Genomic DNA, 22,644 nt, shown 5'->3' with positions numbered 1-22,644 from the left:
TTTGTGGGACAGAATTCATTTAATACTGCTTTAATGAATTGTTCTTTTAATTGAGCAAGCCTCGTGTTGAATAAATGGATAAAACAGAGTTATTCATGCGTTGAAAGTTTTAATAATTAATACATTAATAGGTTTGAGGCAGTATTGGTGGTTGGTCTCTTGTGAATAATTAAACAGTGCATTGCAGGTCAGATGAAACGATCAAGTGAGCTGCGTTTGCTCTACAGGCCTGCACCCAAGGTTCTGACAAAGAGAATACTAAGGACTATTTTATTTAGAAAAATTAATAATGAGGGTGTTGTTTAATTATGACAGAGAGAGCTGAAGGGCCAGCAGCAAATGCTAATTATTTGCAGTTGGCAGCTTGTTCACCTGCAGATACATTACATAAAATCGTAGCTTCAATTTACATATGAACAGAAAAGCAGGTAGCAGAATTACGTGCAGCTGACATCCATTTTCAGAAAGAGGTGTTGACATTTCTATAATAAAATACTGTTACTGCAAATCTGTCAATTTAATGTTACCCCAGAGCTGGCTTGTAAGATTTCATTACCAATTAGAATGAATCACATTACTGCCACAGCTTTGAGAAATATGGGTTTCAAAGCACTGATAATCTGCCATTAGTTGGAAATTAGTACTGTAGGCATTGATATTCCAGTGTGCAATGGGTTTAATAAAACTGAGCACTTAATGTAATTCCTTTGGAAATAAATGCACTTTTCTATTTCCAGCTTTGAATGAAGTCATTCTCTTGTGAAGATGTCAGAACTTTGATCAGGGATTTTTTTTTAACAAGAATAGAATTTGAATGGACTCATATGTAAACTTCAAATTTCATTCTATTTTGGAAAATTGGTCTTATGGGTTACCCCATATTTGAGATACTGAGCAGCAGTCAGGTCTGGCTGGATGTTCTCACTTCGATACTCAAGTCTCTGTTGAGTTAGCTGATCTCATATGGGATGGTGGGATGGATAGTAAAATTGGGCACAGGAGTCCCTATACAGGGATGGAAAAAATGGGTGAAAGGTTTGCATCCAAGGTCCCTATTCAATTAGCCCCACTGGAAGGGCTGGATCTTGTGCTAGGCCAGACATTGGCGGGAGTGGGGCCGGAGAATTGGAGTGGCAACGGCCACCACGGAACACAACGCCGGGATTGCTGGGCCCAATTTTCCCAGGGGCGGGGAAGCTCCGTGGTGGCCCTTTCGGCACTCTGCGATGGGACCCTGGTTTGAATATTTAAAATACATCTTGATATTTAAAACCCATCTGGTTTGCTAATGTCCTTTAGGGAAGGAAAGCTGCTGTCCTTACCTGGTCCAGTCTTCATGTGACTCCAGACCCACAGCAATGTGGTTGACTCTTAAATGCCCTGTGAAATAGCCTAACAAGCCACTCAGTTGTATGAAACCGCTACAAACTCAATAAGGAAAGAAACCTGACCTCCCATCCGGCATCTACCTTGGCACTGGAACTGACAAACACAGTCCTGTCGACCCTGCAAAGTCCTCCTTACTAACAACTGGGGGCTTATGCCAAAGTTGGGAGAGCTGTCCTACAGACTAGTCAAGCAATGGCCTAACATAGTCATCCTCATGGAATCATACCTGACAGACAATGTCCCAGACACCACCATCACCATCACGTGGAGGGCAGACCCAGCAGAGGTGGCAGCACAGTGGTCTACAGTCAGGTGGGAGTTCTAAGCGCTTCCTCAACATCGACTCCGAACCCCATGAAGTCTCATGGCATCAGGTCAGACATCGGCAAGGAAAGCTGTTGCTGATTACCACCTGCTGCACCGCCCTCAACTGATGAATCAGTAATGCTCCATGTTGATCACCACTTGCAGGAAGCACTGAGGGTAGCAAGGGGGCAGAATGTACTCTGGGTGGGGGACTTCAATGTCCATCACCAAGAGTGACTCGGTAGCACCATTATAGACCGAGCTGGCCGAGTCCTAAAGGACATAGCTGCTAGACTGTGTCTGTGGCAGGTGGTGAGGGAACCAACAAGAGAGAAAAATATACCTGGCCTTGTCCTCACCAATCTGCCAGTCGCAGATGTATCTGTATTGGTAGAAGTGACCACCGAACTGTCCTTGTGGAGACGAAGTCTCGTCTTCACATTGAGGACACCGTCCATTGTGTTGTGTGGCACTACCACTGTGCTAAATGGGATAAATTTTGAACAGATCTAGCAATGCAAAACAGGGCATCCATGGGGCACTATGGGCCACCAGCAGCAGCAGAATTGTACTCAACCGCAATCGGTAACCTCATGGCCCGACATATCCTCCACTCTACCATTACCATCAGGCCGGGTGATCAACCCTGGTTTAATGAAGAGTGCAGGAGGGCATGCCAGGAGCAGCACTAGGCATACCTCAAAATAAGGTGTCAATCTCCAACAAGAGGGAATCTAACCATTCAATGGCATTACCATCACTGAATCCTGCTCCATCAACATCCTGGGGTTTACCATTGACCAGAAACTGAACTGGAGTCGCCATATAAATACCATGGCTACAAGAACTAGTTAGAGACGAGGAATCCTGTGGCGAGTAACTCACCTCCTGACTCCCCAAAGCCTGTCCACCATCGAAAGGCACGTCAGGAGTGTGATGGAATACTCTCCAACTGTCTGGATGGGTGCAGCTCCAATAACACTCAAGAAGCTCGACACCATTCAGGCCAAAGCAGCCCGCTTGATTGGCACCCCATCTACAAACATTCATTCCCTCCACCACCGACGCACAGTGGCAACAGTGTGCACTATCTACAAGATGCACTGCAGCAACGCACCAAGGCTCCTGAGACAACACCTTCCAAACCCGCTACCTCTACCAACTAGAAAGACAAGGGCACCAAATGCATGGGAACACCACCACCTGCAAGTTCCCCTCCAAGTCACACACCATCCTGACTTGGAACTATATCGCCGTTCCTTCACTGTCGCTGGGTCAGAATCCTGGAACACCCTTCCTAACAGCACTGTGGGTATACCTAGCCCACATGGACTGCAGCGGTTCAAGAAGGCAGCTCACCACCACCTTGTCAAGGGCAATTAGGGATGGACAATAAATGCTGGCCTAGCTACAACCCAGGACGACTTGCGTGCCAAATAGTGGAAGCAGCATGCGATAGACAGCTAAGCAATCCCATAACCAATGCTTCAGATCTAAGCTCTGTAGTCCTGCCACATTCAGTCATCAATGGTGGTGGACAATTAAACAACTAACTGGAGGAAGTTGCTCCACAAATATCCCGATCCTCAATTATGGGGAGCCCAGCACATCAGTGCAAAAGATAAGGCTGAAGTATTTGCAACAATCTTCAGCCAGAAGTGCCAAGTGAATGAACCATCTCGGCATCCTCCTGAAGTCCCCAGCATCATAGATGTCAGTCTTCAGCCAATTGGATTCACTCTACGTGATATGAAGAAACAACTGAAGGCACTGGATACTGCAAAGGCTATGGACCCTGACAATATTCCGGCAATAGTACTGAAGACCTGTGCTCCAGAACTTGCCGTGCCCCTAACCAAGCTGTTCCAATACAGCGACCACACTGGCATCTATCTGGCAATGTGGAAAATTTCCCAGAAATGTCCTGGACTGAAAAAGCAGGACAAATCCAACCCAGCCAATTACCGCCCCATCAGTCGACTCACAGTCATCAGTAAAGTGATGGAAGGTGTCATCAACAGTGCTATCAAGTAGCACTTGCTAAGCAATAACCTGATCAGTGACACTCAGTTTGGGTTCTGCCAGGGCCACTCAGCTCCTGACCTCTTTACAGCCTTGGTTCAAACATTGGACAAAAGAGCTGAACTCAAGAGGTGAGGTGAGGTGTGAGTGACTGCACTTGACATCAAGGCAGTATTTGACCGAGTATGGCATTGAAGAGCCCTAGCAAAACTAAAGTCAATGGTAGTCAGGTGGAAAACTCTCCGCTGGTTGGCGTCATACCTAGCGCAAAGGAAGATGGCTGTGGTTGTTGGAGGTCAATCATCTGAGCTCCAGGACATCGCTTCTCGAGTTCCTCAGGCAGTGTCCTAGGTCCAACCATCCTCAGCTGCTTTATCAATGACCTTCCTTCAATCATAAGGTCAGAAGTGGGGATGTTCGCTGATGATTGCACAATGCTCAGCACCATTCGTGACTCCTCAGATACTGAAGCAGTCCGTGTAGAAATGCAGCAAGACCTGGACATTTTCCAGGCTTGGGCTAATAAGTGGCAAGTAACATTCGCACCACACAAGTGCCAGGCGATGACCATCTCCAACAAGAGAGAATCTAACCATCTCCCCTTGACATTCAATGGCATTGTGATCGTTGCATCCCCACTATCAACATCCTGGGGGTTACCATTGACCAAAACCTGAACTGGAGTAGCCATATAAATACCGTGGCTACGAAAGCAGGTCAGAGGCTAAGAATCCTGTGGCAAGTAACTCACCTCCTGACTGCCTAAATCTTGTCCACTATCGACAAGTCGCAAGTGAGGAGTGTGATGGAATACTCTCCACTTGCCTGGATGGGTGCAGCTCCAACAACATTCAAGAAGCTCAACACCATCCAGGACAAAGCAGCCCGCTTGATTGGCACCCCATCCACACACATTCACTCTCTCCACCACCAACGCAAAGTGGCAGCAGTGTGTACCGTCTACAAGATGCACTGTAGCAGCACACCAAGGCTCCTTAGACAGCACCTTCTAAACCCATGACCTCTACCAACTAGAAGGACAAGGGCAGCAAATGCATGGGAACATCACCACCTGCAAGTTCCCTTCCAAGTCACACAATATCCTGACTTGGAACTATATCGCTGTTCCTTCACTGTCGCTGGTTAAAATCCTGGAAAACCCTTCCTAACAGCACTGTGGGTGGACCTAGCCCACATGGACTGCAGCAGTTCAAGAAGGCAGCTCATCACCACCTTCTCAAGGGCAATTAGGGATGGGCAATAAGTGCTGGCCTGGCCAGCGATGCCCACATCCCATGAATGAATAAAAAGAAAGAGACTGCTGCAAGTTCGCTTTAAAGGCCGATTATGGAAAATGTTTCTGGGAGGATGAAGCTGATCAAAGAGAGCAACTTGAGGTGAGATAAGGACAGGATGATGTAAGGCCTGATTGGTCAAGGACAGTAAGTACATGCGAGGTTTCAAGACGTTAATGACAGGTGAATGACATTAATGGCAGTCTTTTCAACCAAGGTTTAGGCAAAGAGCTTGACATTTTATAGGGTATTTAATAATGTAAATATTTGTAGGGTTAAATGGCCCTGTCAATAATCCATCCAGGTCCACCCCTGAAGAAGTGTATAAAGTAAGAAACTTTGGGAGGCTGTAGTACAGTAGCCAGTGGTGTGGAACTTCTAAGGGTATATCTAGGCTAACACTCTTCGGTAGTTTGAGAAGTTGTGAAGACACGAGGCACCAAGAAGAAAAGGGAAAGAAAAAGAAAGAGCTGTTTGTGCATGCCAGCTATCCTGCCCGAGCTGGACTGGTGCTTGCGACTTATCAAGGGCGTATGTTTTTGCTATATAACTGGTGTGTTATATCCCGTCTTAAACTCTGATTAAATTCAAAGTACCCACCGTATTCATTGCCATGGTTCCTGATTGATTAGACAATTGACAATATCAGCTATCTTTCAAAGATTAAAATCACAGAAATGAGAATGTGCCAGTGTAACGCAGAATCAGGTTCCAATCTGATTTTAGAGCTCACAATCGAATGGTGTGAAGTGTCCTTCAGAAGCTTGTATCACACTGATTGGATTTGGCGCCAGGGAGGACTATGGACCAAGGTATCTGCTGCTGTCTGTGCATTCAGGTCGAGAATGTGCCATTGACATGAGGTCAGTTAATTTAAATATCTTGACAATATTCCAAGCGCAAAATGCAAAATACACTTGAAGAACACCAAGGTCGCCATCATGGATTATCCGATGACTGCAGCTCCTATGGGGCTGTTGGCCACCCTTAAGGGTATCCCTTTATGGCAAAGAATTAGCTTTGGGGAAGAGCATTTTGTTCAACAGTATGGATTTTAGAGCCCAAGCTGTAGCATGTCCTGTGATGATCGGTGATTCTATTTTGAAAAGACCGCTAATAAATTGTGTAATTTTTATCCAAACTCACCTTATAAAAACCATTTCAAATGGTTATTGAAATTTGGAGCAGTGATGAGTGCTCTAGGTGTCGTCTGCAGTTTTGCCCTATTTTAAACAAACTTGGGAACCTCAATGAGCTTTTAACCATTTGTGCATAGGCTCCATGTGCAAAATATTCTTCTGTTCCAAGTTTTTCAATTCATTTACATTCTCAGGATGTGAGTGTCACAAGCAAGGATGGTACTTATTGTCCATCCCTCGTTCGCCTGAGAAGGCCTTGATTTTGAACTGTTGCAGTACATAAGGTGAACGTTATACTGGGTGCTGTTAAGGAGGAAGTGCCAGAATTTTCATTCAACAACAATGAAGAAACAATAATGTATGCCCAAGTCAGTATAGCTTGTGACTTGTTAAATACATTCAAAGTGATGATGTTAGAATACACCTGCTGCCTGTCCTTCTAGATGGCAGACGTCTTGGATTTGGGAGATACTATTGAAGAAGCCTTAACAAGTTGCTGCAGTGCATCCTGTCAATAGTACACATTTCCACCATGATGCTTTGGTGGTCGAGAGGTTGTATGTTTAACATGGTGGATGACCTGCTGAGCGCATTGTCCTGAATGGTGGTGAGCTTCTTAAGTGTTCTTGCAATTGCACCCGTCCAGTCAAGTGAAGAGTATTGCACCACACTCCTAACTGGTGCCTTGGAGGTGGTGCAGAGACTTTGGGGAGATATGAGGTCTGCTGTTGCAGCTGCCGTATTTGTGTGGCTGCCGTGGTTATGTTTCTGATCCATGGTGACCCCCATGATTTACATGGTGGGGGATTTGTTGATGGTAATGCCGTTGAAAGTGTGATGGAAATCACAACTGCCAAATGGAAACACATTAATTTCATATTATTGGACACTACTTGAAACCTTTTTACTAGACATTTCAACTCACCTGTCTAAAAAAAGCAGAGCTGAGTGGCTGAAAACATGGTTGTACATTTACATTCTGAGAGATATGAATGGGGGTGCTCTTTGATTCAGTTAACAAGATTGGCCTGGACAATCGTGGTGATCAACATCCTTTGACTGTGTAAGAGCCAGAACTCCACCCCCCACCGAGTCTGTCTGGAAAGCTTTGAAATCCAACAACCCTCCAAGAAGCTGCTGTTTCAAACAAAGAGATGGTCACATGATCTACCTGCTGGCCAGACTGGAGCTTTTTGAATTGTGTCTCACAGAAAGGAAAAAGACTTCAACTGGACTGGCAGAAGAAAAAGTCTCTCTCTCTCTCTCTCTCCAGCAAAGTCCCAGGGAATCCATGGTAGCAGCTTAGACTTCAAGGCTATAGAAAAAGCCCCTCTTCGGCCTTCTGGTACCAGAGAAACAAGTCTGGAATTATGCACGTGGCCCGAGCGAGGACTCACAGAGCTTAACTTTAATCAAGGACATTACATCAAAAGACAGTACCTGTATTCCATTTTTTGCCAACTCTACTTCAACCTCCCCAACTCTTGTTGTCCAGGTCTTGTCGCATGTGGGCATGGACTGCTTAATTATCTGTGGAGTGTATATGTACAGTTATAGCTTCACCCCTTCTCTCAACATCCCATAGCTCTTTGTTTTGAGTTTACTCCCACCTTTAGGAATTAGCCATGTTTCTGTAACTCCTTCAACACTTGTGGAATTTTCTGTTGCAACAAATGCCTCCAACTCCAGCACATAATTCCATATACTTCTAGCATTCAGGTATAAAGCTGGAAATTACTGTTGACAATATTGTCCTGCAATGTTGAACCTGGTCATTACACATTCCTCTCAGCTGCTTTACTGGACTAGGTTAATGAGTCTCCAGAGAGAGAGGAATTCTTTAAAAAAAAACACCCTGTAAGCATTAGTACAATAACTTTGCTGATAGTAATTTCAAAGTACAGACACTTAACTGTTCTCTTCCATCCTCAATTGTTTTAATCTATTTGAAGAAGAATTGGCCTGGTTACTATGTATAATAACATAACTGTGTTCATGACAGTTTCCTCACTTTGAACATCTTTACAATTTCACTGGAAATACTGACCAATGAAAATCTTTAGGAACACAATTACAATGTCAGGACACATAGTGATCAGAGAATTTCTCCTGCACATTGTTCTTGCAGTTCTGCTGATCCACAGTTAAATTCTGATCACTTCAATATTAACAGTGGATGAACTGTGCTCCACTTGTCAGTTCATTTTAAATGTGAGTAGAACACAGGTGGGAAATTAGGCTCATTCCAAAATAAAAGAGAAATAAGAAAGAACTTGTATTATTTAGCACCTTTTACAACCTCCGGCATGCCAAATGCAGTAGCAGGTTTGTACACAGCAATTAAATGAATTACTAGATTATCTGTGGCTAAGGGTTGGCATGGACATCAGTAAAACTCCCCTGCTTATTATTGAATAGTGATGTGGGATCTTTTACATCCACCTGAGATGGCAGATGGGCCTCAGTTTAAAGGCTCGTCTTAAAGACGGCATTTCCGTCAGTGCAGTGTTCTGTCAGTGCTGCACGGAACTGCTGCCCTTGATTATGTATTCGTGCCTCTAGAGTGGCTCTTGAACCCTCAGTCCTCTGACCTGTACATGAGAATGCTACCAATTAATAAAATAATTCAAAAGTAAAATTACAAAGGAGGTTTCAACAGTTTTCAATTTTGCATTGACACGAGACACATCATTAAAAGCTTAAGAAAGTTGAGTGCTACATATAATTTGGTTACTTACTATCATAGAATAAATCAAACAAAATGTAAATCATTATTAATCAATACTTCATTTATTTTTTTTCAACAGATATACAATGACGATCTTGACCAGCCTCGGTTGCAGAGTTTGAAGAAATAGCTAAACTCGAAGTAAGTTAAAGACTTTTTATTGTGGTATTTCAGTTTTTTGATGAATAGGAAAGGAGAACTGCCACTTTGTGAATGATTATTTTCAAAAGAACTTCCAGATCTCCTGAGGTAAAGTTTATGGAACTTCCTGTCATTTGTTAACTGAGCTTTCATCTTATGTCAAATAACGTTAGCAGGGCTAACACTGTCTGTGTTCTGTCATTCCAGAAATTACTGTTGATGAAACTAGTACACGTTTAGTGTGTTGTGTATTATTTTAACTGATATTTTAACATCAAAATTGAAATATTAGGTAGAACAATGTCAAATGAATGTATTAAATGTTAATTTGCTATTATCACTGTCAGTACTTTCGAGGCTAAAATGGCAAAGAAAATTTATATTGGTGGCAAAATAATGTCACATGGATAATTAGCGTTGTATTATCTGGTTACACCTTGGGGGGAATTTTCTGCTGTCCCTTGCGACAGGTTTTGCAGGACATCCAGCCCTGTCGCCAATTGAGGCCTTTAAATGGGCAATCAACCTCAATTAAGGGCCTCATGCCGCAGCAGCTGCAATTAGCCGTGCGGCAGGTGGCCCTGTCACATCACGGGAAGCACAGCACAACAAACCATGTGGGCTGCTTCCTGGATCCAGGGTCGGGGGTGTTGGGGTCACTCGTTAAAAGGCACTTAGTGCCTGAACGAGGGATCCGACATCAGGAAGGGAGTGGGGGGCCCACGAAGAGACATACCCCTTCCCTTGCTTACCGACACCCTCTACATCCCCTTCCCCATGATTCCCACCCCGTGAGACCTCTACCACCATGACTTACCTGAGGCCTGGCTCCAGCGACGCTCCTCATCCTCCAACATGTGCACCTCCAGCAGCAGCCGCCGCCTCTGTGGTGACACTGCAGCTGCCAGCCTCTGATTGGCCGGCAGCTCTCCAAGGGCGGGACCTGCAGCAACGGAGTTCTTGATCATGTGGAAGGCCCGCTCCTGTCCACTTAAGTCCCTGATTGGCTCCGGATTCGGCGGGCCTTCTGGAGAAGAGGTGACACAGAGATCTCGGTGTCATTTTTTTCCGGACGTCAAGACCCCTGCCGCCAGAATAAAATTCCCCACATTGTATTACAGTAATACCGCTATAAAGTCCTGCTGCCTTATTCATGTTAAGGGCTTCAATTTAAATTCTTCGCCTTGTACATTTCTTTCACAATAATTTTGAATGAATTTACAGTAACATTTATCACATCCTGAGCTGAAAAGCAATACCCTGGTACAAATACAATGGGGTGAATTTCAGTGACCAAAAACAGGTTGGTTGGAGTCAGGTGAGATGTTAACATTTTAATAATCTTAAATCCAACCCCAGCCTAGCACAAACAACAGGAGGTGAATTGGCAATTTAAATATTTTTATGTAGCTGGAAACCTCAGATTGAACTTGCTTTGCTGGTTTAACCCTGACCGACTGGGTTTCCTGAGTCTTGGGGAAGCCTGTCAGCTGAAGGGAGGTGAGGACAGCTTTGGGGAGAAGGTAAGTGCCTTTACACCCCTGCTTGTGTGCCAGGAAGAGCAGGAGAACTTACCTGCTTTCCTGGGATCAGGCCCCAATGGCCACCCCCAACCCCCCGCCAACATCCAACGAGCCATTCAACCTCCCTAGGTGGCACAGTGGCGCAGTGGTTAGCACCGCAGCCTCACAGCTCCAGCGACCCGGGTTCAGTTCTGGATACTGCCTGTGCGGAGTTTGCAAGTTCTCCCTGTGACCGCGTGGGTTTCCGCCGGGTGCTCCCGTTTCCTCCCACAGCCAAAGACTTGCAGGTTGATAGGTAAATTGACCATTGTAAATTGCCCCCAGTGTAGGTAGGTGGTAGGAGAATGGTGGGGATGTGGTAGGGAATATGGGATTAATATAGGATTAGTGTAAATGGGTGGTTGTTGGTTGGTACAGACTTGGGCCAAAGGGCCTGTTTCAGTGCTGTATCTCTCTATGATTCCCCCACACCCCCTAAAAGGATCCTCCCCCTCACTGTACGGAGTCAGGAATCAGACTCCTACCCTGGGATCTTATCCCCTAACCCTCGCCACGCTCCCAGTAGTGGCTAAAGGCTTCCTCTCTGTGGCTAAGGATTACTCCCTACCTAACTGGAAGCCAAACCTGTCTATCAGACTTATTTCCAGGCAGGGAACTTGCTGTATTCTTTAAAAAAAGAGGGAAGCATGCGGGGGTGCCCCAACTGTCGGGTGTCGCATCCGAAACTCCACCCACCCACTTAGCACAACCTGCCCCTGTCCAGATCAGGGCGAATATTTCAACTGGAAAAATGTGTCTGATTCATGGAATCATGGGAAGACTCCATTGCAAGTCCACTCCCCAAATTCCCCACATTTGTTTAAATCAGAGTTCTAATTTTGACATAAACTGTCCTTAAAAGAACTCCTCCATAGCACCATGCTATAATGTATACATATTGCGTATTCATTGCATTACACCGTTCAAAAATATTTCTCTTCTAAAGCACAAGATGGCTGTCAGTTAAAATATTTGCTAAGTTCCCAGTGAATTAAATGATTTTGTTTAAATAAATCCAAAAGTACTAAAATAAGTAGCCAACAGAACACGAAGCTAACTAGTCCTTCATTTATTTTCAAAGCAGTCCTTCATGAACCAGCAAGTATTATAAAGCCAAGCAATAAAATTGCTCAAATATTTGCATCTGCCATTATTCTTCCATGAGGTATATCTATACAGCTGGAAATAACTGACGATAAACAAATTACTCAATTGTAAAAAAAATAGCCACAAAATATGTTAACTGATGTTAGAAACTAGATCAGTGTCACTGCATAGATCTGATCTATTTGGAACCTTTGGTTTGAGTTGGAAATTTCACCTCAGTCTTTTGGAACTTGCATCTGCTGTTGACAAATTTTGTGTGTGTTGAAGAACAGTTCATTGCAGAAGTTGCTTTTAACCCTTCTGTTGCAGAACTGCAAAACCCAGAGTGCAGAAGGACAACCCACATCAGATGATATTAGAAAAGGGCTGACCATCCTAGCTTCTGAAAGGAACTTAATGCATGTGTGTGAAAGCGCGGGACATATCATAGGGCTTGAAGTTTACATCCTGCATCTCTACAACTATAATACTTTTTTAAAGTTTCAAGTATCGTCATAGAGGATTTTTATGAAATGAGGAACTTTGATATTCAACTCAGACATTGCAACCGGAATTAGTTATTCAGCTAAGCCCTGACTATTGGGAATGGCTGCCTATTCAGGTGTTGGTCATCAAACACAATAGGATGGTGAAAACCTTCCTGGGCAGTATCTTAGCAAAGATAAAGGACTGGATTTTCAGTACGGAGGTGGGAAACAGGAATCTGATCTGGTTTTGGGTCAGAAACCCGACTCCTGTGGGAAACTGATTCAGATTTCAATTTTCAAAGGGGAGGACAAAGGAGTCATGGCAGCTGCTAGGAAAACGAGCACACACATGGAGGAAGTTCTTGTTGTTGCAGACCAGTTGGACTTTGAGGGAGTGGAAGCCCTTCCTGTTGCTGGATCTCAGGGGCTGGTCAATTGGTGCCTTGATGGTCAGATGGGTGCAAGCGACGATGCCCTGTACCTGGGGGAATCCAGCGATGGAAACAAAACCCAATGCCTTCTGTGCCTGCGCAAGGCCATCTGTGTCAAAGTGGATGCAGCCCCCCTCCCTCCTGAAAGTGGCATCTGTACCCTGCCTGATGGCCTGATAAGCTGCCAGCTGCAAGATGCCAACTAGGTCCATAGCTAATCCCTGGAATGACCCGGTTGAATAGAAGGTTTGGGTGACAGACACCTTGATGGCTGCAGGTAAGGGACTGTCATGGGGGCCGTGAGGCCTCAGGTCATCGTGGATCAGAGCACACACATTCAAGACCATCTGCCTGGACAGGAACCACCTCCGACAGCACTGGCACTCTGTCATTTGGAGGTAGCTGACTGTTGGGCTGTGCACCTGATGTCTAGGGTGGTACCTTCTTCACCTTGCAGCACGCCACCCCTCCCACCCCCGCCCCATTGCACTCCTCTGGCCTCCTTCTGTCCAGATGGTTGCAACTGCTGAAGCTCATCCTGGTTGCTCTGTCCAATGTCAGAGTAGCCTGTTCCCATCTGAACTCCCTCAGCTGGGCTTTGTGTGTTCACCAGGCCTTCCCTTGCCAACCCCAGATTCCCAAGTGATGCCAGCAGCTCTGGATTCTTACCACTCATCACTGAGAAAAGCAAGTCTACAGATGCAGCACTAGCCACACTGAGGAATATTTGAAGCAGTTAAGCTTAATTTGCTGCCTCTTTAATTTAATCATCCCTTCCCGTAGCTGCTATATCACTTTGCACTGTTCACGTCTTCACAACCCTGTCGTATTCCCCCATGGTGTCTTCCCCGTTTCCATCCTTTAAAAATTGTTCATTGAAACTGACAAACCTGTTAATGAGCTCTTTAATTGGAGGTGAGCGTCCGACCCGTTCCCTCCCTGCCTGTGGCACTTTGAAAATAGCATTGCATTCCGGAGGCAGCGAGACCCAGTGTCAACCTCCGAGAATACAGTATTCAAACTGTGCTCGCTGCTCTTCCTGCACTCAGTGGGCTTTGAAAATTCGGCCCACAACCTCTATGGGAAATATGGGAGAGGTATATGTTCTATTATTATATGCCTTACTAAAAGAAATAAGGCAAACCAGAATAAATACATCAACTGCTTGTAATTTAGGCACATACTGTAAATTCAGATGGGAGATCAGCAAGAAATATATTTTATGAAGAATAACTGACAAGATTTTTGGAAAGTGAATAACAGTTACTCGTACCTTTAATGAGTTTTGTAAACTAATAGATGAATAGTTTTTCAAATAATACATTTGTCAAGTTTATCTTTTTGCCTGTCAGTAAGGTATGTAATATTTTTGTTAAATTAGTCATTTGTTACATGCTAAAATGAATGTGTTGTATTACAGTGAGGACTGAACTGCTGTTTCATTTATGCTATAGTGCGACTGCAGTAATTATTAAAAGAAGCGTCTCAGTCCTGGATTATCATGAGCAACACTTCAGATGGTTCACTAGAATTAAGAATCAATGCCATCAGTGAGATTCGATGTTTTTACTCAGGCTTTTGGTTTGATTTGATGAACTTTCCAGTTGTAGGGAATTAATGACTATATTTGTGCCTGCAACTTCCAGCGTGTTGCATTCAAAGAATGCAAGAGTATGGGGTGAGTTAACCAAGGTAATTTTAAATTATGAGGCAGTTGGACAGAGTTCATAGAAACAGACTGTTTCCTGTTCTTAAGAGGCCGAGGACTTGGGAGCATAATATAAGATAATTTTAAGAGATTTAGGACTGAAAGCAGGAGTAACACAGCAGGTTATGAAGCTATGGAAAGCATTACTGAAGTTAGTGACCGCATCAACATGTAGGAATAGCTTTGATAGGTGGTTGAAGGAAAGGGGACTAAAGAGACAGAGGAACAGAGCTGGCACATTGGATCAAAATGATTGTTCTTGTGGAGGATACACAGCAGCATTGACTTGTACAGCAAAAAGACATGTTTCCCTGTTGTAATTTCTATGGAATGTGCACTGCGAAATTATCTTCCTGTTTTCATCACGATGGCTTTGTCATTTAATCTCTGTCTTTCCTTGAGCTGTAACAATAATGATGAGTTTGATTTTTTCAAATTTTTTTTTTAACAAGCTGGAGCATTAAACTTGGAACAGAGTTGAGGTAATTTTTTTGGCAGGAAAACCATGCTAAAGTATTTTTACTTCAGTGAGAGAGGTTGGCTGAAGAGAGAGAGATTAAATGATTACAACCCAACTTTACTATTTCTATTGAGAATTTTTGCACAATGATTATTCGTTGAAAAGGTTTATATAAGCAGCTGCGATATGTTGTCCAGAAACCATCAAAAAAGCAATTTCCTAGGGTAGAATTCTTATAAACGTGTTTCCTAATTCTTTGACTTGCGATGTGCACCCCTCCTATTCCATCCTCCAATTCGTCACTCTCTCCCAGCCTTAACCTCCAGCCACCATTTTCCTGTCACTCATATATGTCCTCCATCAACCTGGCTGCTTGATTGTGGTGCCTACTTCTAACCTCGTACATTGTGAATATCATATAACTGTACACACTGGTCTTCAAAAATGGTAAGAGATAAAAATGAGTGCGTAAGTCAAGGAATATAATAATTATCAAAGTAATTGATTTGCAGTTTTACAGAAACATGGACAGAATTGTGAAATTTGATTCACAAACTGCTGCTGTAAAATTCCAGAATGCAATAACAATGCAATTTATCTTACTCACTTGTCCTAATATCACATCCTTCATAGTAATATATTGTACATTACATGGCATAATTGTGTACTTGTAGCACGCACGGAGGAGGTAATGCAGCTCATTGTAACCTGTTTCTTTGAGGTAGGAAATGCCTTTGGCCTTACGATTAGAAAAGTGGTGGAACAACCACCGCAGGAAATTACAATCCACCGCAGCTCAGCATTGGCAGTATCAATCTCAATGCAGTGGAACAGTTTACCTATCTAGGTAGCATCATCTCAAATGATACCACTGCCAACAAGAACATAGACAATTGACTGTCCAAGGCCAACAGCTCCTATGGTCGGCTCTCGAAGCATGTATGGCGAAACCATTCACTAAACAGAAAGATTGGATTAAGAGAGAGAGAACAAATAGACAAAGGAAAGGTAGGATTTTTAATGTTTTTCTTGCATTAGGATCTCGAAAACGAAAACCTGAAGGAATGAGGCTCCATGCTGGTAATAGTTAATTTTCAGTGCCCAAGAGGTTGACTGGCAGGAAATGACACTTATCACATTGTTAAAAGAAGACTTAAACTGGAGTAGACCAGGCTTCACTTTTGTGGCATGTTTAGTACATGTTTACCGTGCAATTAAGCAATTTCACACCATGTAATGTATTTCAATATTTAGCCAGACGGCAGATGCATTTTCGTGAAAGTGATGGCAGAAGAGCACAACTCAGACAGCAACTTTTGGATGTCCACATTTAACATTTGTCCTTCGCCTGAAGTCACTGTATGGTTTGAACAGGAATAATAGCCAGCTCCATTAGCCTTCCCATTATTTTAACAGGAAAATCTGTGTCAATCCCTGCCCACTTTCCCTTGGGCTTGCCTCTTCCCTCATTGAAGTTTATGGAAAGGAAAATTGGGCAGGTATAAAATGGGCGACTGACCCATGGCCTGGCAGGAGCAGCTAAAATCAACTGCTCGATGTGTACTCATCTGCTCCTTCAGCTGGAGAGACAGTCGTGTTTGTGTTGCTGTTCATTTCTCTGCCTCTCATAGAAATATAGAAAATAGGAGCAGGAGTAGGCTATTCGGCCCTTTGAGCCTGTCCGCCATTCATTATGATCATGGCTGATCATCCAACTTTCCCACTTTCTCCCCATACCCTTTGATCCCTTTAGACCCAAGAGCTATATCTAACTCCTTGTTGAAAACATACAATGTTTTGGCCTCAACTGCTTTCTGTGGTAGCGAATTCCACAGGCTCACCACTCTCTGGGTGAAGAAAGTTCTCCTCATCTCAGTCCTGAAAGGTTTACCCCGTATCCTTGGACTATGACCCCTGGTTCTGGACTCCCCCACCATCAGGAACATCCTTCCTGCATTTATCCTGTCAAGTCCTGTTAGAATTTTATAGGTTTCTATCAGATCCCCCCTCACTCTTCTGAACTCTCGCGAATATAATCCGAACTGACTCAATCTCTCCTCATACGTCAGTCCCGCCATCCCAGGAATCAGTCTGGTAAACCTTTGCTGCACTCCCTCTATAGCAAGAACATCCTTCCTCAGATAAGGAGACCAAAACTGCACACAATATTCCAGGTGTGGCCTCACCAAGGCCCTACATAAATGCAGCAAGACATCCCTGCTCCTGTACTCGAATCCTCACGCTATGAAGGCCAACATACCATTTGCCTTTTTTACCGCCTGTTGGACCTGCATGCTTACCTTCAGTGACTGGTGTACGAGAACACCCAGGTCTCGCTGCATATTCCCCTTCCTCAGTTTATAGCCATTCAGATAATAATCTGCCTTCCTGTTTTTGCTACCAAAGTGGATAACCTCACATTTATCCACATTATACTGCATCTGCCATGCATTTGCCCACTCACTCAACTTGTCCAAATCACCCTGAAGCCTCTCTGCATCCTCCTCACAACTCACCCTCCCATCCAGTTTTGTGTCCTCTGCAAATTTGGAGATATTACATTTCGTTCCCTCATCTAAATAATTAATATATATTGTGAATAGCTGGGGTCCTAGCACTGATCCCTGTGGTACCCCACTAGTCACTGCCTGCCATTCGGAAAAAGACCTATTTATCTCTACTCTTTGTTTCCTGTCTGCCAACCAATTTTCTATCCATCACAATACACTACACCCAATCCCATGCGCTTTAATTTTAAACGCTAATCTTTTATGTGGGACTTTGGCGAAAGCCTTCTGAAAGTCCAAATAAACCACATCCACTGGCTCCCTGTCATCAACTCTACTAGTTATATCGTCGAAGAATTCTAGTAGATTTGTCAAGCTTGATTTCCCTTTCGTTACTCCATGCTGACTGTGCCCAATTCTACCACGGTTCTCCAAGTGCTCTGCTATAAAATCTTTGATAATGGACTCTAGAATTTTCCTCACTACTGACGTCAGGCTGACTGGTCTATAATTCCCTGTTTTCTCTCTACCTCCCTTTTTAAATAGTGGGGTTACATTAGCTACCCTCCAATCTGTAGGAACTGTTCCAGCGTCTATAGAATCTTGAAAGATGACCACCAATGCATCCATTATTTCTACGGCCACTTCCTTAAGTACTCTGAGATGTAGATTATCAGGCCCTGGGGATTTATCAGCCTTCAATCCCATCAATTTTCCCAACACCATTTCTCTACTAATACTGATTTCTTTCAGTTCCTCTCTCTCACCAAGCCCTGTGTTCCCCAACATTTCAGGTTTGATATTTGTGTCTTCCTTTGTGAAGACAGAACCAAAGTATGTATTTAGTTGGTCAGCCATTTCTTTGTTCCTCATAATAAATTCCCCTGTTTCTGACTGTAAGGGACCTACATTTGTCTTCACCAATCTTTTTCTCTTCACATACCTATAGAAACTTTTACAGTCAGTTTTTATGTTCCCCGCAAGCTTGCTCTCGTACTCTATTTTCCCCTTCTTAATCAATCCCTTGGTCCTCCTTTGCTGAATTCTAAACTGCTCCCAATCCTCTGGTCTGTTGTTTTTCCTGGTGAATTTTTATGCCTCTTCCTTGGATCTATTGCTGTCTCTAATTTTCCTTGTAAGCCATGGTTTGGCTACCTTTCCCGTTTTACTTTTGAGCCAGACAGGAAAAAACAATTGTTGCAGTTCATCCATGCGCTCTTTAAATGTTTGCCATTGCCTATCCACCGTTATCCCTTTAAGTAACGTTTCCCAATCCGTTATAGCCAATTTGCGCCTCATACCTTCGTAGTTTCCTTTACTAAGATTCAGGACCCTAGTCTCAGAATCAACAACATCACTCTCCATCTTGATGAAGAATTATATCATATTATGGTCGCTCATCCCCAATGGGTCTTGCACCACTAGACTGTCAATTATTCCTCTCTCATTACACAATACCCAGTCTAGGATGGCCTGTTCTCCAGTTGGTTCCTCAACGTATTGGTCCAGAAAACCATCCCGTATACACTCCATGAATTCCTCCTCTACGGTACTGTGACTCATCTGAACATTTGTTTGTTTGTGTTTCTCTACTCATGCTTTTCTCTCCCAAATTCTTTTTTTTATAATTTCTCTCCATCTATTCTTGCCATTCTTGCTCATTACTTTTTGATGGGATGAGGGTGGTGCATTATTTGTCTTGGCATCGTCTTAGAGGAGGAGGAGCCATTGAGGGCTGCAGACTGTATTTGTCAGTGGGGTTGCAGGGACAATTTGCCGCACAGCCCTCAGCAGCTCTCTTTGTATTCCCTACTCCAAGACATTTGATAGCCCATCACTTCATTCCCATCGCATCCCCTAATTACAACCATTGCTACGCTGATTGCATTGCCTTTGAGCTATCCAGTTAATTCTGTATTGTGCCCTCCCCTTCTTTCCACTATCACTGACTTCACCTTTACATAACCTTTACCTACCCTATACACTCCCTGGCTAGGATTCCAGGATTTTACCAGCCTATTGCAGATGGGCTGGGAGGAGGGAGGGGTTGTAAAATGGTGGCGAAAAGTGTCAGGAGGGAAGCCTGGCATGTTCCCACCACCAAGGGATATTCCCAGCAGCGGGAATAGCAGCGGCTTGGCTGCCCACTGACTGGAGACAGGTGGCTAATTAAGCCAATTAACTGGCCTAAATGGCCATTTTACCAGGCTGCCAGCATTTTACCTGCATCTGAATGCCCCACTGCCCCCCCCCCCCCCCCCACTCCCCCCACCATGTGGGGTGTCTGCCAGCTGCATCAGGCTGCTTTCAGGTGGGCATGGCCTTCTTTCCGGAGGCTCCATGGACCAAGTAGGGGACCCGGGCGGCAATGGCCACCCGCACGGCCCCAATACTGCCGCTGGAGGGTTCAGCCCTCTGATTGCCGGGGCCTGCCTGCCTGGCCCTGGCATATCAATACATCTCTTAGCAGCCCTTTCAGGGTGCCTCAAAATGGAGGCTCCCTCCCCTTCTCCTTGCAGCCTCAGCAGTGGCCACCTCTATCAGTGGCGCTGCAGAGCTGTTGGCCCTCTGATTGGGCCATCAGTATGGAGAGCCAACCAGCCATCCTTGATTGGATGGCGGTCCTGACAGGGGCCTCTTAATTGGTTGCTGGCAGTAAAATTGCTGCGACAGTGCTGCCGTCCACCCGCACGGGCTCAGGACCTGCAGTTGGTCCTGGGACGGAACTCACAGCGTGTTGGTAAGATCCCGGCCCCTCACTCCCACCGGCTCCCCCAAATCTGGGTTACAACAAGACAGACATCATTCACCATAACCTAGTTCCTTCCTGTGATTCCACCATACCTTATACTCATAGCTTTTTCTCTCTTTATCACTCTCTATCCAGTGTTATTAAATAGTATTTTTTCATTGTGAACAAAATGCAGTGCTTGGCTTTTGTTTTCTTTAATATTCAGTGTTCCTTTGAAAAATGGAAACAAATTAAGATGTGGAAAAATTGTTTTTCCATCAGCTTAATATGGTCTGTTGAGTTTATCGAACATGGACATAAACTATAACAGGTGTGTAATCATCATTGTTTGACATTTATTTTCTTTCTCCATCTCTTTCAGTCTCTCTTACACTTAAACACACACACAAACACCCCTTGTTTAACAAAACTACTTCTATAAACTTTAATTGAATAAAGATTTTGGAATGTTTTTCTCCAGCTTTTCTTCAAGTCATTTTGAAGAACAACTGAGAAAAAACTGCTCAAGGTACAAGAAAAATACTCAGCTGTTCAGCTGACTAAATGGTGCTGATGGATCCTGGGAACTGTGTACATTGCACATTTTCAAATTCCACAACCTGCATTCAGCAAACTTTTCAGAAAAGCTAATACCTTTAAGTAAAACCTTTCCTGAAGGCACTAAGAGGTACAAAACACAATTAAAAGTATGCATTTCAACACATTACTGTCGGGTATATATATTATAATTTTGTTTAAAACCTTACTTCAGACATCTGGGGGTGGATTTTCAAAATCACCGTCCCAGAGTGCGTCTGTGAACCTGACATCTCCGGGATAGATTCCAATTTTTAAAGTCAGGGCAGGGGTGAAGGAACAAGGAATCCACTTGCCTTCAATTAGTGGCGCATTAAGCTCCTCGAGAAGCTTATTAAAGGGCCAGGGAGGTTGGGACTGGAATTTTCAAATTGGATTCAGGCGAGCCCGAAGAGTTAGTGTACAGTGGTGGGGCTCACAGTGGGGCGAGAGGAAACCTTTTTTTATGTTAAAAATTAAGGGGACCTTGGGGATCTTGTGCCAGATATTGAGCTTTACCTCAGTTTTGGATGATTCAGTATTGTATTCTTGTATACTGCTGGCCCTCTAAGGAACTGCCTGTTCTCTTTGGCAAGGTGGCAGCAGACCCCATCATGGCTGCTGTCTGTGCTCTGCAGGCAGTTCCCGCCTCCTGGAGATGCTCAGCAGCTTTAAGTGGGTGCTGAGCTCGCCTCCTGCCAATTAGGGCATTTACATTTCAAAATAGCGTCACGTGAGCGACACAATTGAGGCGCGAGGTTCGGACCCAGAAATTATCCGGGCGTCGGGTTCCCAACTTCGTTTTGAAAATCTGGCCCCTGAAGTCTCCATTGTTGAGAAGAAAACAACAGATGTTTTGGTTTCAGAAAACATATGAATGACCAATACGGACAAAATATAACAGCACCACATGGCAGTGTTACAGGGAACCATGACAAAAATTGGAAATCCTGTCACAGTGATCTACTGGTTGACACAGGAAATGTAATAGTTCAGTGTGGACATTCTAACTTGGCAATTTTCAGAACAAATATTTACACAGCAGCTTTCAATGGAACACACACCCGACATAAAACATTTTAAAGTAATATATTTATATTTTTGTATGGATGGAATAATACTGAGGAGATATATGAAATCGTTATAAAACAGTGGTTAGGCCTCAACTGGAGTATGTTGTTCAATTCTGGGCTCCGCACTATAAGAACAATGTCAAAGCTTTGGAGAGGATGCCGAGGAGATGTACCAGAATAATACCAGGAATGAAGGACTTCAGTTATGTAGGGAGATCAGAGAAGTTGGGATTATTCTCCGTGGAGAATAAGGTTATTGTTGTGTATTGTAATGAACTGGCTGAGCTAGTGTACTGTGATAGCTAAGCACTTGCATACTGCTATACTGCCTCTCTGCTGTCCTCATTGTTGGGGAGGTGTAAATATAAAAAGTTGAACTATGGCTGCTTACAGTAAGACTCATGTTAGATTTACTCTGTGAATGCACAACAGAAAGATGGTGATTGAGATGGGATTGAGTGCGGTTCTACATCTCATTTGAGAAATTACGGTCTGAAGAACACTGTGACACACTTTTTAGAATTCCCAAAGTTGATTTTGAGGAAGTTTGGGAGATTTGAAAGATTGTTCTGGCTTTGCCTTTAGCACAGTATGTAATTGAAAACAATGACACTGAAGATATTTTTTGGGACAAAGGTGTAATTATGAACGAAGGTTAAACATTTGGCTGCAAGCTAATAAAATAGAGGATGAGGATAAAGTGAATGTTTTCTTCACCATGATGGGGCCAGATGCTTTTGAGGTGATGTTTAACCAACATTACCCATGGGACCCCAGTACCTTGGACAGTTCGGAAATTGATGAGATCCTGGAATCCTGGCACAACTAAGAATGAAATTGCACTGCCAGTTGCATTTCATGAAAGGAAGCAGTTGCCAAGTGAGTCTATTGCAGAATATATTCCTGAATTAAAGAAACTCTCTCGTCACTGTGGTTATGGCATGTTTATTGGAGGTCCAAAGAACAGTAAAATCCAGGCCAAGTTGTTGAGAAAAGGCAAAG

General features: G+C 43.9%; 1 long non-coding RNA gene across 2 annotated transcripts in view; it reads left to right on the top strand.

Annotated features, from left to right (window-relative positions):
* The window catches only part of LOC137368768 (uncharacterized), a 1,225,970-nt gene that overhangs the window by 783,178 nt on the left and 420,148 nt on the right, over nucleotides 1–22,644 (top strand). For both annotated transcript variants that reach the window (XR_010974829.1, XR_010974830.1), the window contains exon 4: nucleotides 8,959–9,020. This is a non-coding gene — a long non-coding RNA (uncharacterized lncRNA). The remainder of the gene's footprint in view (nucleotides 1–8,958; nucleotides 9,021–22,644) is intronic.

The sequence above is a fragment of the Heterodontus francisci genome, chromosome 4 (genome assembly GCF_036365525.1).
Source record: "Heterodontus francisci isolate sHetFra1 chromosome 4, sHetFra1.hap1, whole genome shotgun sequence".
In the NCBI taxonomy this organism is placed as follows: Eukaryota; Metazoa; Chordata; class Chondrichthyes; order Heterodontiformes; family Heterodontidae; genus Heterodontus; species Heterodontus francisci.
The sequence above is the reverse complement of the archived record's forward strand: the minus strand, read 5'-3'. Positions and strand labels throughout refer to the sequence as shown.